This window comes from Brachycentrus maculatus, unplaced genomic scaffold, assembly GCF_059751285.1.
Source record: "Brachycentrus maculatus isolate JH-2025_06_01 unplaced genomic scaffold, ASM5975128v1 h1tg000087l, whole genome shotgun sequence".
Taxonomy (NCBI): domain Eukaryota; kingdom Metazoa; phylum Arthropoda; class Insecta; order Trichoptera; family Brachycentridae; genus Brachycentrus; species Brachycentrus maculatus.
The window spans coordinates 1,609,174-1,626,131 of record NW_028280841.1 but is presented as its reverse complement, the minus strand read 5'-3'; the positions used below and the strand labels follow the sequence as shown (position 1 = coordinate 1,626,131).

At 29.8% G+C, this 16,958-nt stretch overlaps 1 protein-coding gene across 4 annotated transcripts in view; it reads right to left on the bottom strand.

The window, feature by feature from the left end:
* LOC148310829 (uncharacterized) overlaps nt 1-15,640 on the bottom strand; it is a 252,951-nt gene extending 237,311 nt beyond the window's left edge. For 3 of the 4 annotated variants that reach the window (XM_088257842.1, XM_088257845.1, XM_088257844.1), the window contains exon 1: nt 15,348-15,640. The gene's annotated coding sequence lies outside the window, so the exon portion shown is untranslated. Of the gene's footprint in view, nt 1-15,343 lie in introns of all 4 variants that reach the window. The other variant, XM_088257843.1, reaches the window with a different exon arrangement.
* Between the last annotated feature and the right edge of the window lie 1,318 nt (nt 15,641-16,958).

The window sequence follows — 16,958 nt, the reverse complement described above, 5'->3', positions numbered from 1 at the left end:
CCTCGTGTACGTGTGTAAAACTATGACCTATGCAGCATTGGGTGTGGATAAGAGTTACAAGAAGAAAAAGAGTGAAAAAATACTTTAAATATTTTGAAACTCCTAGAAATTGGACCATGATTCTCGAGCATGGTAGTCAAACGCAGTAACCAGTAAACTATGGTGGCAGATAAATACATTTCAGCATTAAAATGAAAATATTACTTAGTAAATACCACTATTTCTTAAAATCTACTGTGCAACGTGTATCGATACACTCCGCATCATTTTCAAACACCGTTGCTGATACGGAATGCATCAAAACACGTGTCACAGTAGATTTTTATAAAAAGTGGTATTTACTAAGTAAAACTTTAGTTAAAAATGGATAGATTCTACCACAAAGTGACTGCCAAATCGTAACGAAAAAAATAAATTATATTGATGTTTGAACGTTGAGCTTCGCTCGCGATATTTAAATATAAATGTTAATGTATCCATCAACATTTGATAAATATTCAGAATTGCTTATTTATTTTTAGTATTTAGACCCTCCACTAAGTAAATAAAAGAATTTTCCTAATTCGATGTGTATTTTTTCTTCCTTATTGTTTGTTCTGCATTAATTCAACAAGATTTCTTTTTCGTTGAATTTTATCAGAAATTCAATTAGAAGCTTAAAAAAATAATGGTTCGTAATTCATTTCCATATTTTACCATACTAATTTGTGTCGGTCCTTACGAAGATAAATACACTTTTATTCCGAGAATTTTTTTCCAGTAGTTACGAAATTTGTGATTCTTGGACTTATGAAAGTGTGCAAGTAGGCTTTTGGCAGTGTGCAGCGGCAGTAGGCTTTTGGCAGTGTGTAGTGGCAGTAGGCTTTTGATAGTGTGCAGATTGATTTAAAGCCCCGTTTAAAAAAATCTAGCCATAAATTAAAACAATCGAGAACCGTGGAATAACATGACGTTTTTCACCCTTAAAATAAAAAATCTTTTTCAACTGTCAACTCTGTCCTTTACAACAAAGAATCTTCCCTTTTTCATATTCAAGTCATTATTTTTAAATCCATTTCTCATTTTTAACTGACGCAGCTTATTATTTTTTATTATTATGAATACTTTTTTTCAATATTATGTCCTTATTATAAACGACTTTAACATTTTCATTCCTTACCTTAAAAATGTTAAACAGGGAGTATTATTTTTTTGACATCTCAATAAAGATGGAGAAGAATATAGAAGTCTGGGCATTTACAGGGCTTACGACCGTCATAGGTTGGTTTAAGCAATCATTTTATTACACACCTGTAACATTCACCAATTCCACCCATGATTGACATCCACACTACTCAAATTCATGAAACTTCTAGATATATTGATCATATTATCAAACTCGAAACACAGTGTGCTAGACTTCACTACAGACATCGTTGGTTGGATAAAGGAAGCTTTTATGAAGCAGAAACTCTTTCATTTGTATGTGAGGTCCGAATCCTGGATTATATTCACACACTTGAAAAACGCTAGAAAACATCATTTATTTATTTTTATTTTGCCTTATAATTTGATCAATCAATTTATTTACAGCATTTTGAGTGTGTCCAAATACTCGTTAACAAATCTTGATTATCTCCAATTAGGAGTTATTTTTCACGTTATTTTTTGACATCTCAACATAGATGAAGAAAAATATAGAAGTGTGGAAATTTATAATCAATAAATAACTGCTAGTTGGAGATAATTAAGATTTGCGAACAAGTATTTGAACACACTCAAAATGTTAAGCTTTTGGAACACCACAAATAAATAAGTTTATATTTTTGTGTCTGTCATCACTGTTTTAGAGTCTATAATAAACTCACATTTCTCGCGATATGTTGATGATATTTTAAAATTTCATTGAGGTATAAATATGAATCAAAATGTGCCCAATAAAAATGCCTATCTATGTGTGGGTGTCTATTTTCGCGTCTAGACAAGTGAATATGTGTATCACGTATGTAAATATATATCGGTAAGTAGAGGTATGTGGGTTTGGTATAGTATAATAGCGGAATTGTGCCAAATGTTTTGGCACATGACACAAAGACTCGTGCGATATCTTAGCGTTATTTTGAACTTGTGTGTAATCCATTTACATCGGTGATTAACTACTTTGACAAATATTATTTTGATGTTTGGTGAAATTGCATCTATCTAATTACATTACAACTTTCATGTAATACATCGCATGTATATATATATATATATATATATATATATATATATATATATATATATATATATATATATATTATATATATATATATATATATATATATATATATATATATATATATATATATATATATATATATTTATATATATATATATATATATATATATATATATATATATATATATATATATATATATATATATATATATATATTTATATATATATATATATATATATATATATATATATATATATATATATATATATATATATATATATAATATATATATATATATATATATATTATATATATATATATATATATATATATATATATATATATATATATATATATATATATATATATATATATATATATATATATATATATATATATATATATATAAATATATATATATATATATATACGGATATCATATTTTTTTCAAAAACTAACAAATCTTTACAAAAAAGTTGGTAAGGTCAAAATACAGATTTTTATCACTTAAAATAAAGACAAAATATTTAGTAATAAGCTATTCAAAAACAAAAATTGATGATTAATTTTGCGCTACCCTTAATCTTTTTGTATACTACAGGTGTCTAGTTCACAAATGTTATATATGATTGACGTACGACGCCATTTGCAAAAATTATAACTTTTTTCGATAGGGTGAATAATTTTGTGCTACCCTGTATTTAACAACAACAACAAAAAAATAGTGTTCGATTTACATCGTTATACATATTTTGATATCGGTTTTTGGGAACAATTTCTAAAATGTTTTGACTAATATAACAATAAAAAAGTTGTAATAAAAGGATTTTCAAAACCAGTGGACTGTGCATGTAAATACATTTTTTTAACCCTTATCCGCACCCCAATGGTGCATAGGGCACTGTGTCATATAAACGCAGTGTTATCTTGATCGTTTACACATAAAGGAAAGGTGATCAGCCCTCCGCTTCAGGTACCAGTCCATGGTAATATTGAATAAATATTGCAGTGAAAAAATCACTTATATTTATTTTACCCCCCTTGGGAATCGAACCCGGGACCTCCAGAACGGTAGCCGAGCGTGCTGACCATTACACTACGGAGGCGGACAAAAATGGAGGCGGACAAGAATGGACACTACGGAGGCGGGCATGTAAATAACTCGCATTTAAATATAACAGTTTTAAACGTTGTTTTTATGTGATCTTTAAAAACAGATCGAATAGTGAAATATGACGTAAATAGTGGCGACGTTTATGGCTTAACCGAAGGAAATATATTGGTGTTTGATACATAAAAAGTAGCGGTAAACAGACATCATAAATTTAAGGTTTAGCCATTTTTAAGGTTGTATTTTTTCGTTAAGCGAGCATAACGGGCACCCTTCCCTCAATATACAAGCTACGGCGTTATTAAATATTGTTATTTTATTAAGGGGTGGGAAATTATCAACCTTACATGTCAATCTTTCCACAGAATTATTTAAACTATTATTTTTCTTAACTATGTTTCATTCTTTAAATTTATTACTCGTTGAAAGAGTCTAATTTATCCAGGATGCTTGAGGTTCCGGGTTCGATTTCCAGGGAGAGGTTAAAATAAATATTTGTGTTTTTTTTCACAGTAATTTTGTTTGATATTACATTATTGCATTAAACGATCAAAGAGACAAGGTGAGAAGAGAATTAAGTAAAGTTATTTTATTGTAAAACCTATCTACTGTAAATTGTTGTGTTGTATGTAATGTGTAAAATATAGTTTAAAAAAATAAAAAAATTAACATGTAAGTATTTTGGTTCAACACAGACTATGCATAAAGAACCGTAATACATATATTATTTTTTGCCATCTCATCAAAGATGAAGAAGAATATGGATGTCTGGGCATTTACGGGGCTGACGACCGTTATGGGCTGATTAAAGTGATCACTTTACACACGTATTTGAACAAGTATTTGGACACACTCAAAATGTCGCAAAACAAACAATTAAAAAATGTACCTTTATAAAATAAAAATAAAACTAAATAAAATCAAATTTTGAATAAAACATATTTTAAAGACAAACTTGTATTGTTTCTTAATACATTTAAATAATAGTTATCTGCCATCGCATTACACTACGAATGCATGTGAAATACAAAAAAAAAATCAAAATAAATGTGATATGATTTTGGTAAAAGAGTGTAAAAGAGAAGAAAATTACTGGAAAGAAAACTGAGAAGGTACAGTAGGTAGGAAAAGGCACTTATATAAAAGAGTATTCAAAAATTATAATAAATAATACACTTTGTATTTTATTTTCAATAAACTCGTTCTAAACTGTGTCTAAATTCCATCAGGTTTTACAAAGACGTATATATAACCGAAAGTGCCCTTATTATTCATTATATTCTACCTTTTCCATATACTATTCCTCTTCCAGTATTGTCTTTCGCCCTTAGCTTCTTCACTAGTTAATTAATATGCCATCAACTACGGATTTTATTATAAACTGAAGTTCATATTTAAACCTGTAGAAAAGCATATTTAACTTTACAATTAAATACACAAGTGGTTAAAAACAGGTGTTTTGTTTATAATTTTCTATTGTAATGTTTAGTCCGCCTCCTTAGTGTAATGGTCAGCATGCTCGGCCACCGTACTGGGTTCGATTCCCATGATGGGGTCAAATAAATAAAAGTGATTTTTTTCACGTTAATATTTATTCCGTATAATAGAGGGCTGATTACCTTTCCTTCATGTGCTAACGATCAAGATAACACTGCGTTTATATGATGCAGTGCCCTATGCACCATCGGGTCCGGATGAGGGTTTGAAGATAAATTGTATATGGAAGTCAGAAAAAGATAATAAATATGCTCACAAAGTAAAACGCGAAACCACTCGCAATCTAGAATTCGCAACATTTTCGGACGATTTTATTTTCATTCTAATTACAAAATCAGACGTACCCTCACTACCCACGCGACTGTATGCATGACCGCAATTTTCTTACAATTATTATTAAAAAGTCGTAAACATGTTTTGGAATTTCTCAACACAGACATTGTTTCGTATGTTTTATAGGTTCCCAAATATCCAAACTTTGTAAACATCTAAATCTCCAAGTATCACTGTTGTGCACTAATTTTAATAACATACTGCGCAACTTAAATTCACCCGATGTGACTTCAAATGACAGCTTAGAAAGCAATTTGTGTCTTAAATAGACATTTAAAAAAATTTAATATGTTTATACCCGTGTAATAATAACATTGAATAATATTCACAACATTTTGACTGTGTCCAACCACATGTTCACAATTCTGGATTTTCTCCACATAGGAGTTATGATTACATTTTTTTACATCTTAACATAGATAAAGAAGAACGCTTCACCCAGTTTTCCGAATTATTTTTCATCTATCTTAAGGTATAATAATAAATAATATAGTAAAACCCTTATCCCCACCCCAATGGTGCATAGGGCACTGTGTCATGTTATCTTGATCGTTTACACATGAAGAAAAGGTGATCAGCCCTCCGATTATTTTAAGTTATAAAAAAAAGATTTTTTTAAATATTTTTATGTTACTATGTGAGATCTACTGAGAAAAAAATGTTCCAAGAATCTAAATCTTAATTACCTTTTTAATAATATAATGTAGGAAGAAATAGGTGTAATAAAGTAAATAGAGCAATTGAATGATAGAGGCATTATGCCGTATTAAAGTTTGAAAAACCTAGCAAGCATGGTCCAGAGAGCTGTGGATGGTGCAACATAGTCAGAGCTCCATATAATCATAAATGTATGTAGGTACCAAATAGGCCGTAATGATGAAAAGTCCGCCTACATAGAGTAATGGTTAGCGTGCTAGGCTACCATGCTGAAGGTCCCAGGTTCGATTCCCAAAAGGCTAAAAGTAAATATCAGTGATTTTTTAGATTAATATTAATTCGAAATGACCCTGGGCAAGTACCTGATGCGGAAGGCTGATTTCCTTCATGTATTTAACGATCAAGATAACACTGCTTCTATACCATCCAGTGGGTGAGGATAAGGATCAGGTTATAATTATGAAATCAAGGTATAATAATGAAAATGTTCAACGCACAATTAAACTTATTTTTTAAATTTAATTAAGAAGCTTGTTATTTGGGTATACTTGAGAAACACGCAGACGGGATATGCAAAAATACCATTAGGTATACTTATCTTATAAATATATTTATCTAAATCAATGTATCGCACATCTGAAATGGCGAAATATGATTTTTTTTAATACAGTGAAATACCATGACATTTTAACTATTCAGTAACCTGTCTACACGGATTTAAAAAAAAGTTTAAAAGTTTATGGTTGTTAAAAAATATTCCATACTAGGTAAAAAAAATAATAAAAAGTTTTTAGAAATACTGAGTTGAGTTACCATACGTTGGAATAAACAAAAACAACCCTTATCATATTAAATTTCATTTCGCAAAAATTCCAATATCAATAAACCTATTAATAATTTCCTTTTGAAAAATATGCTGCCGCTTGTTTGTGTTTTAGTATCCCTGCTTTTGAAAAGCTCGGGGTTGTTTTTGTGCCGTTCTGAAATTCAGTAGAAGGTCCCGCCACCGGATATTAAGTTTATTCCGCCCCAAAAACCTTCAAAGCCTCCTGAAAAATGAAACCTATCCCTAGCTTTAATAGCCACGCTCGATGGAAGCTGTACGCTGTGTAGGTTTCACTGTCGCTGAAATTTAACTGAAATATTTTTTATATAAATTTATCTTTTTTAAATCTATATTTTTTGTATACGCATCAATATGTACGATACATACGATTGTCCTTGCCCCAGTTTTCCGATCAAATATGAATAGATTTGATATGAAAACATGCAAATATAAAAATTTATTTTTATATATAAAATATTTATTTAGACACATAAAAAAGATATTTGATTTGTTTTTCACTAACAACATTTCAATATCTAGGCAAATTGAATAGGCGCCGTGGCATAGTTGGATTGACCCTAGAATGCGAAACTGATATCGCAGGCTCGATTTTCGCCAATTGCAATATGAATCTAAGAAAGATTTTTTTGATATATCAACATAGATGAAATAGAAAATGGTAATTTGCGTATTTACAAGGCTTATGATCTATCTTAGGCTGGTTAACTGATCACTTTATACACGTGTTATATTCATCATTCTATTCTATCCATGATCGACAATACTACTAAAAAAAAGCTTTCCTCATTCCAACATAGATGGCTGTTGTGAAACTCGCACATATTGCGTTACGAGTCAGATCAATATAATATATCTAGAAGTTTAAAAAAAAAATAATAGTGTGGTTGACAGTCATGAGAAGAATGGGGTGAATGTTACACGTGTGTAAAGTAATATCTTAACCCAGGCTTTGTCGGTCGGAAGCCCTGTAAATATCGATATATATATCCTTCTTCGTCTATGTTGAGATGACAAAAAATAATGTATGTTTAGTTATATAATCATGATATATTTTATAATCTAAACATATTATTATTACTCTTACCTACAATATTTATTTATATGGATGAAAGAAATTGTTTTTTTTGGAATCCTATTAAATTTTAATATAATATAATTTGTAAGTATAAGTAATTTTTGATATAATATAATTTGAGACACAGCCATTTTTCGTAAGAGGAAAAATGTAATATAATATCTAGCGTCTGACGTTTCTTTATGATTTTATTTATTGAAGCTTCTAGAATCTCTGCAACATATAATTTACATGTGAAAGTAAGAGTATTACAATACATGTTCTTTATATTCTCCTTAATATTTATAGACTTCAAAAAGATAATTTCCTCAGAGAATTATACACGTAAAGTAACCGACACAGCTGTGCGTATATAGAAACTAATTTTGTCTAGTAAACTTAACATGAAAGGTACGTTTTTCGTGAGGCATAAACATTAAGCTAATATTATATTCACCTGATACAAATATAACTAACGTCTTTGTTCAAATAAGCTTTCATTTTTAAAAAATGTAATCCAAATTATCCTTATCAGTAGTGTAATGATAAGCGCCTTAAGCTACTCTGCTGAAAGCTACGAGCTCGATTCCCAGGGACAGTCAAAACAAATAATAGTGACTTCTAAGTTTTATATTTATTTTAATATTTCTTTGTTGTAGTTAAATCGCATCGCCTTCGTGAAAGTAACGATCAAGAACACTGCGAATAAGGATCAGAAGAAGATGATCCAAAATATACAAAAAAATCTAGTGCGATCACTCAGACAAACGAATTGCAAAACGATGTATAAAAGATTTTCGAATTGTGAAAAGGAAAAAAATGCAACGCTGAGATAAGCATTATCGATAAAACTTATTTGAGTGTGTTGAGATAGTTTAATCATATGTAACGAAATGAGTGAGGTGAATGAACAATTGTAGGTGAATGTAGTTGAAATAAAAGCAAAGTAAGATTAAAGACAACTTGGCATGATTAAGTTCCTTTAATATTTGAAATTGAAGAGTCAGAAGTCGGAATGATCGCCGGGTAGGTATAAGGAGACGCATAAATGTGGCAAAAGCGATGAATGCTTGCAACGATGCGTTTCGTGGCGTTTTATTCTTTCCGACTACCTTTGTGGAGGAGCGGCGTAATAGTTATTTGGTAAGTAAATTTATTAGTATTTTTTTAAACAAAACTGGGGAAAAATATGCGGCAAATACAAAAAAAAAATACCATAAAATATTTTGTTTTATTCAGTAGACAAATTTAGTGCATCCAGAATTAATAATGCATGTAAAATAAATTAGTTCCACATATCCGAGCACGAAAAATACATCATCCGAATATACTTATGTCATAAAGACACAAATTTGAAGTGACCGCACGTTTGTGCAATTATATTTTTCTCATTTTCAAAATAGATATGAAGGAGTACCGAAATAATATTCGTAGATAACGATGTAAATATTTCTAGCGGGTTTTAACGACCGGATCGGCTGAAAGATTGACTAAAATGGCCACGTGAGCATTGCCTGATCTGTCTCGTGAACTATTTATATGCCATAAATGTCACTCGTTTGCGATTAGTCGTACTTTAAATATCTGATTTTCTCCACCGACAGAAATAGCAACACTCTCTCGTAAGTCATCATAAAAATACTGCACCGTTTCGAATACCTATATCCGTACTTCCGAGAAATGATGCGACGTTATTTTAGCGGCATTTATTACTAACAAAATTGCGACTGAACGAAATAAAACATACCATTCTATAAACTTAATATAATTAAACAACTTTGTTTTAACCATTTTTTTATTATTAGTACACTTTAACTTACCGGTTTCGACAAGAACCTTGTCATCAGGGTTTATTAAATTCTAAAACATTAAAAACATTAAAATACTCATAATTAATTACATTCCCTTACCAAAAACTCCGTAAAAAATCTCAGTAATAAAAAATAATAATAAAAAAAGTGGTTAAAGCAAAGTTGTTTAATTTTATAAAGTTTATAAAATGTGCCAAAGTATCTGCGAAAAACATTCAAGAAATACTATTCTATCGTTATATTCTCTTTGCCTACCCCTGCGGGGAAACGGCGTGATAGTTAAATATTTTTCTTCTTCTTTACGTGTCGTGTCGGGTCTCCCCGACGTTGACTTTGTACCGATAACTTGTAAGAAGAACAATACTTGTACAAATAAAAAAAGAGCTCCGTTTTACTTTCCCACTAATTTATTTGTGAACTAAGTGCTTTGTCTAAAAGCTCATTTAATAGTTAAACAAAGAATTTTAATTTTAAGTGGGCAATGCTAAAAGAAGATACTGTAAACCGAAATTGGGGAATCGATATCAAATCTGAGAATAACATCATCACAATAATATATTATTAAATTAAAACCAATATTTTTAGCTTTTCCACTTTATTTTTATTTGACCAGCGACCGGGTTTCGTCGTTACCGACATCATCAGACTGGTACCGACATCATCACCAGTCTGATGATGTCGGTAACGACGAAACCCGGTCGCTGGTCAAATGAAAATAAAGTGAAAAGCTAAAAATATTGGTTTTAATCTAATAATATATTAAAAATGCAATTATATCACGAAGTGTCAGTGGATAATATAAATCTTTCATCACAATACCTTATCCCAAATAAAAACATTTTTTTATAATAATAGATTTGGATAACTTATATAGCGCCATTTTCGTAAAAAAATACCATCACGATTATGTAATTACTATCGATTTTACGAAAGTAATTAATTTACTGATCTGTTTTTAATAAAACTATGATTAAATGTTTATTTGAGGTAGATAGAAACGAATAATATCGTGTCATTTGGCCAAGTAATTCTTGATTTCATTACTAATGACGAACTAGTGAGTTATAACCATGTTTTGATTAAGTGATTCAACTGTCGTTAAGTGGTAATATGTATTTATTTTTCATTTCAATTTTGCTTTATAAATAGCATTTTTCTTAAATTCTTTTGCGACACGTGTTGCGAAACATTCAGCATGATTATCGAAGACTGTATTTGATAATTATGGTGAATGTATCAAAACACGTGTCACAATAAAAGATTGAAAAAATGTTGGAAAATACTTTTTATTATTTTAATTTAAAATGAGTTGTTTACGAGTATTAAACAGACATTCTAAAATGTTAATTTGTTTTGTGAAATTTCAGTGACACGTTTTTGTAAATTTTAACTGAAAATTTATGAATACAAAAAAGTTACATCAATATTACACGGATATAAAATGAAACTTCATACGGGAAAATATTAATTAGTTATTAAATTTAATTTGTGAGTTATTAATATAATACTCAATATTTTTAAAACATTGACTTGATTGTTATAAAACGTAATTATTTGATTTAATCATGAATATACTATGCTTACTAAATTTACTCTGATCATTGTCAATCGAACAACTGATATTTATCTAATGTTAAGACAACACAATCTAATTTTAGTCGCGAGTAATCTAAATTAGTGCTGTATTACACAACACTCGTGGACTGAAGTCATCAGTCTAGATAACGAATAACGATTCCGACCAACTATACCGTTCTCTGTTCTTCGAATAATACCTTTATAACACTAAAATAAAATTAAATTAAATAAAGCACAATATTATTTATGTATGTACAAACAAATATTTAATTATATTTATTGATTTGGCGTTTAATTTTTATAACTTCAAAATTTATATTTAAATATTTAAATCACTGACTTTTAGGGTTGACTAAGTTGTTAATTTCATTTTGTTAAATAAAAATAATAATACATCTACACTACACTAAATATTTTGTAATTATCTTTATGTTTCTGTAATTAACTTTAATTGGCTTGTTTAATGCATATATTTTAATTATTTTGTTTTACATATGTTGCTGTTGTTTACCCAAATAAAATAAAAAATAAAATAAAAAAATAAATAAATAATCCTGACAATTGTTTCTCCTTGTTACGGCATTACCAAACTAATGTCTACTTTCATTTATTTTTTTATGCTTTTAAAAAATAAAATTTATTTTAATTCCTTAGGACGATAACAAGATACAAAAAGAATTACCACCTGTGGTCATGAGAGGGAAAGCTTATTTTACAAAATTTTCAGCAGATGGCAGTTCTAAATACGAGGAAGATTATTAAAATACTGACAATATCCTAGAACGAAAATGTATGCAATAATTATCAGAATAGTGAACGTCTCACAATGTATAAAATGATCATTTAAACCAGCCACTGCCAGGTCGAAAACCCTGTCTAGACAATATTCCCTTCGTATTGAAACATGCTTTGTCTCTTTCGAGATACCTTAGATATATATTGAAAAATTTGAATGCTATATCTAAAGATTTTAAAATAAAAAAACTAAAAACCTTATATTATACATTATACAGTATCGGACAGATTAATTGAAACAAAACTTTTTTGTTGTATTTTCGTAAAAAGTTTTGTAAAATCTTTTGTTTATTAGTTATATCACAAATTAATATTCAATATGATCTCATTTGGGCTCAATAAAATATTTTACTCCTCTTGGCATCTATTATATAAGGTTTCGGCACGTGGATGCCATTTTTTCGTCTCGAAACTATACCTGAATTATGGACAAAATGAGCTTTTCCACCGTAGTGCAATCAATTTTGGAAAGACGATTCTTACAGATTGCCGATAGTTCTATTTAATTAGGTTTATGTCTGGCAAAATTCTTGACCAGTCCAATACAGTCCATTGTTTTTGTGTGATTTTTTTTGGATTTGTGGCAGGTTAAATCCTGTTGAAATATTTCATTACCATTTTATCTTCGTTTTTGTATCTCTGGTAGTATCTTTTCTAGTAGAATTGGGTGATACTTCTCGCTATTCATCATCTCAGTCACTGAAAGAAGCAGTCCTGGTCCATAATACAAGGAACACCCTTAAAACATTTTTTAGAGGGTGTTGAAAATACAAAAAAAAAGTTTTGTTTCAATTAATCTGTTCGATACTGTACGTTCTCGTACGTAAAATGGGATTTTACAAATTACATCTATTTTTCAATATTCAAATTAATAATTTATTTCGACGGTCTTGACGATTCATAAAGTTGCTAGTCAACTTAACAAACAGAAAACTTTTTTTTTTCATACATCATAATTAAATATGAATAATTCCTACTAAGTAAGATATTATCATAATACAATAAAAGTTGATATATGTCAAATCGATACCTGCCCTTATTCATAATTGTGTGTAAAATTTGACCTACAAAATCTATGAATACATAAAAATCTACGTAGTATATACTAAAAATAAAATAATCATTCCTAATTGATCTTCACCCCCTGTGTCCTAATCTCATCCACTTAAAATCATCATTTTCCGAAGTAAATTACCGGAGCTCAATGCCCGTGGTCTAAAAAACCCAAAGAGGACGAGGCCGCTGTCGTTAAACATTTCCAAATATAATTTGTATATTTATCTACCTTTGTAATACAAGTATGTCATAAACTGTCACTAGTGTATTTATTTTTCTATTGGTTGGTTCAAGATTGACGTCACTTTACGCATGACAAGACCTTTGTTTAGCTGTCAAATTTAAGGTTATAACTTACAATGTATAAAAAATACGTTTCAACCAAAATTATGTTTTACAAATGTTATTTTTTTAAAGTTTTTTCAATATTTTTTTTTTATTATTTACCAATAATCTATGATTTTATTTTTATATTTATTCTCTCAATACATCAAAAAACAGGTTAACAGGTACCACACAGCACTTGAAAAATCACAGCTCTACATCTATAGTCAGTCATCAGCTAACTGTAAATTGACATAACGAGGGTACGTTATGTCAATAATATTAAAATTGAATAGTAAAACGAGAGTCACGAATACAAGCAATATTGTTTTGATTGATCCCATGTATGAGGATATCGAAAGCGAAATTGAAATTCTCCAATAATCCTTCATCGGTAAATTCTGAATTTGCTGCTATCTCCATCATATATAATACCAATTTGTGTGGTTTTCTAAATGAATAATGCAAGTGCTGCTCAAATCGCTATAAAAATATTATCTTTATTTTATTGCAATCATCGAGGTCATGCAGGCGTGTAAAAAATACACATTATATGTACCTAACAGTATAAAAACTATTTTAATTTAATTTCTTGACGATAGTGTTTGACTACCATGCTAAAGGCTCCGGTTTCGACTACCTTTATAATGTTTCAAATGTTTTCATAAAATATTAATTGTGAAATTAACTGAACTAAAATGAACGTCTTCAATCCTTCCAGCCAATTCTCTCACATAACCAGACAGTATGTCGGCGTTTTACTGTTAGTGAAAATACGACAAAACTGGCATCATGAAATCTGAAATACTTTCACAAATAATTTAGATTGAACTTAATAAATTAGAATGGAGGAAAAGGCTGTTTGATTTGAAACCGTTCTATATTAGTATCCAAAAACATTATAAAAAGTTAAATAAGTTGGCACGTAATGAACACTTTAAGTTGATTAAGTTATACACAAAAACATTTTATTTAATAAATAATAAAAATAAATTTGGAAAATTTATATAGCGCCATTTTCGTAAAATAATACCTCAAGAGCGCTTTAATGTTGTTCATTCTGACAATATTTTCATTCTGTAAAAATGTTCAATTACTTATTTTCATATTCTACGAAAACGCCATAAATTTAAATTTATTATGAAAAAATGTAATATGTATTTAATAGATTTATATTATCCACTGACACTTCGTGATGGAATTGCATTTTAAATTTATTATTAGATTAAAACCAATATTTTTAGCTTTTCCACTTTTTTTATTTGACCAGCGACCGGGTTTCGTCGTTACCGACATCACCAGTCTGATGATGTCGGTAACGACGAAACCCGGTCGCTGGTCAAATAAAAAAGTGGAAAAGCTAAAAATATTGGTTTTAATCTAATAATAAATTAATATGTATTTGATTCGTTTTTACTTTGTGAAACAAGGTATTATTTGATAACGTTAAGTGGCTCTTTACTGTTTATTTTATGTATCTACAATACGACAATTTTCATTAAGGCATGGTTTTCTAAACTGAGACTAATCATCTATTGTTTTTATACGCAGGGAATATCTGAGCATTTCGGGGCTTCCGTAATGTTACTTAACATTTCACTTTCAACCATATGCATCTATCAAAATTAATGCAACACGGGTGTTAAATAATATGGGGCATAATGATGAATGTTACACAATAATAAAAGTGATCATGCAAGTCAGCCAAATGCCATGTCATAAGCCCTGGAAAGATCAGATTTCTACCTTTGTATAAACACACGTTTTTTCTCAGTTAGGATACCATTAATGTATGTCATAATAGATATATAATCTCTAGGGTCAAGAACTTAGTGCTTAATAGTATAAAATACGTTATTCAAAATAATGAAAAAAAATTGTTACATAAATTATTTTCCGTATTTTATAAATTCTGCTAAGAATGAAAAAGATAATACATACTTGCAATAAATATATCAAAAACCAAAGTAGATATTATGCATAGTAATGTGAAACTTTTATATTATTCACCCTTTTCGTATTATCAATGCAAGTAAATAATTAATAACTCTATTTTAAGTGCGAAGAGATGTAATTTACCTACTTAATGATTTAAAAATCAAACTTAGTTTGTCTGCGTCGGTTAAAACTTAATTGATTACACATCACTAATCCTAAGGAAACTTTCAAGCATGTATCACTAGTAATCCCATGGGTTCTCGTCACAAGGACCACTGGACTCCGCACTTGTCACTTGTCACTTGGCAGGTTCCATCCGCGGTCACGTGACGCGCCGGAAGTGCTCGCACTCGCGCAGAGGGCCGTCGCGGCGTAGTGCAGGCGTCGCGGCGTCGGTCGCCGACCAACTCGCCAGCTCGCAACAGTTGGTCTGTCCGACGGCTGATGATGCTCATTGCATAATGCGGAATGCAGAGGCGGCGCGGTTCGTTATTTTTTCAACATCTTTATGTGTGTGCGAATGGCTTGTATTGTAATTAGAAATTTGCGTTGTTTACTCGACTACCGGTTATTTGAATCTAAGAAATACAATACTCGTACATCGAGGAATTTCGACTTCCTCAGATTATTTACAGAAAAATAATTTCATTATAAAATTAAATTAATTATATTTCGATAAATAGTTACTTAAAAAGAAATTTGTGTTTATTATTTTTTTAAAACAATATTAAGCACGTTTCATTTAAAAAACGACCATTGTTCAATAGAAAAAAACATAAATTTGTAACACCATGTAATTAAACCGATTTTTCGTATGGTAAACAAAAATACTGTAGATAATTAAAAAAAATTAAATGCTTCAAAATAGTAAAAATGTTTTTGGTGTAAAACTCAAACTTCAAAGTCTATATTAAGTATAATTTAAAAATAAATTTTGTGATGTTTTTTTTTATATGTAGCATTTCCTATACCAGTTCCAGTTTCACCGACATTAATTTTATATCAAATTAATAAAATAAAACCTTATAATTATATTCTTATGAAAACCTTTATATTTCTACGCTTTTGTTTACACCATTGAGTATTATTAAAATTGATTTAAGTTTTTTTCTAATCTTTATCTGCCTCTAAAGTCGCATAGAGTACTGCATCGTATCAAAGCAGTGTTACCTTGATCGTTAATGCTATGAAATCACGGTGGAAAATCCTGAGCGTTATGTAGTAGTGCAGAGTATATTACATAAAATTGGTGAGAAATAAACTTGTATTGTGATGTTTACTTTACTCTTAGAAATTTGAATCCAAACCCTCGATCAAAGTAGCCAAAGTGGCTAGCACTGCACTAAGGAAACTAATAGGAAACATCATTGGTAATTTTTCTCTCTTAGCGCAAGTTCTGGATGTTTTAATCAATGTTTTGTTTCTTTTTTTGACATCTCATCAAAGATGAAGAAGAATATGGAAGTCTATGCATTTACGGGGCTGATGACCGTCATAGGCTGGTTTAAGGGATCACTTTACACACGTGTAACATTCACCAATTCTACCCATTATTGACAACCACACTACTCAAATTCTTGGAAGTTCTATATATAAATATGAACCAATTTAGAAACCTTGTTCTTGAATCACTAGAACTTCACTAGAAATATCTATTGGATAGATGTTAAAAAGTTTTTTTACTAACCAGAAACTCTTATATTAGTGTGTGAGGTCCGAATCCTGGATTTTATTCACACACATGAGAAACGCCAGA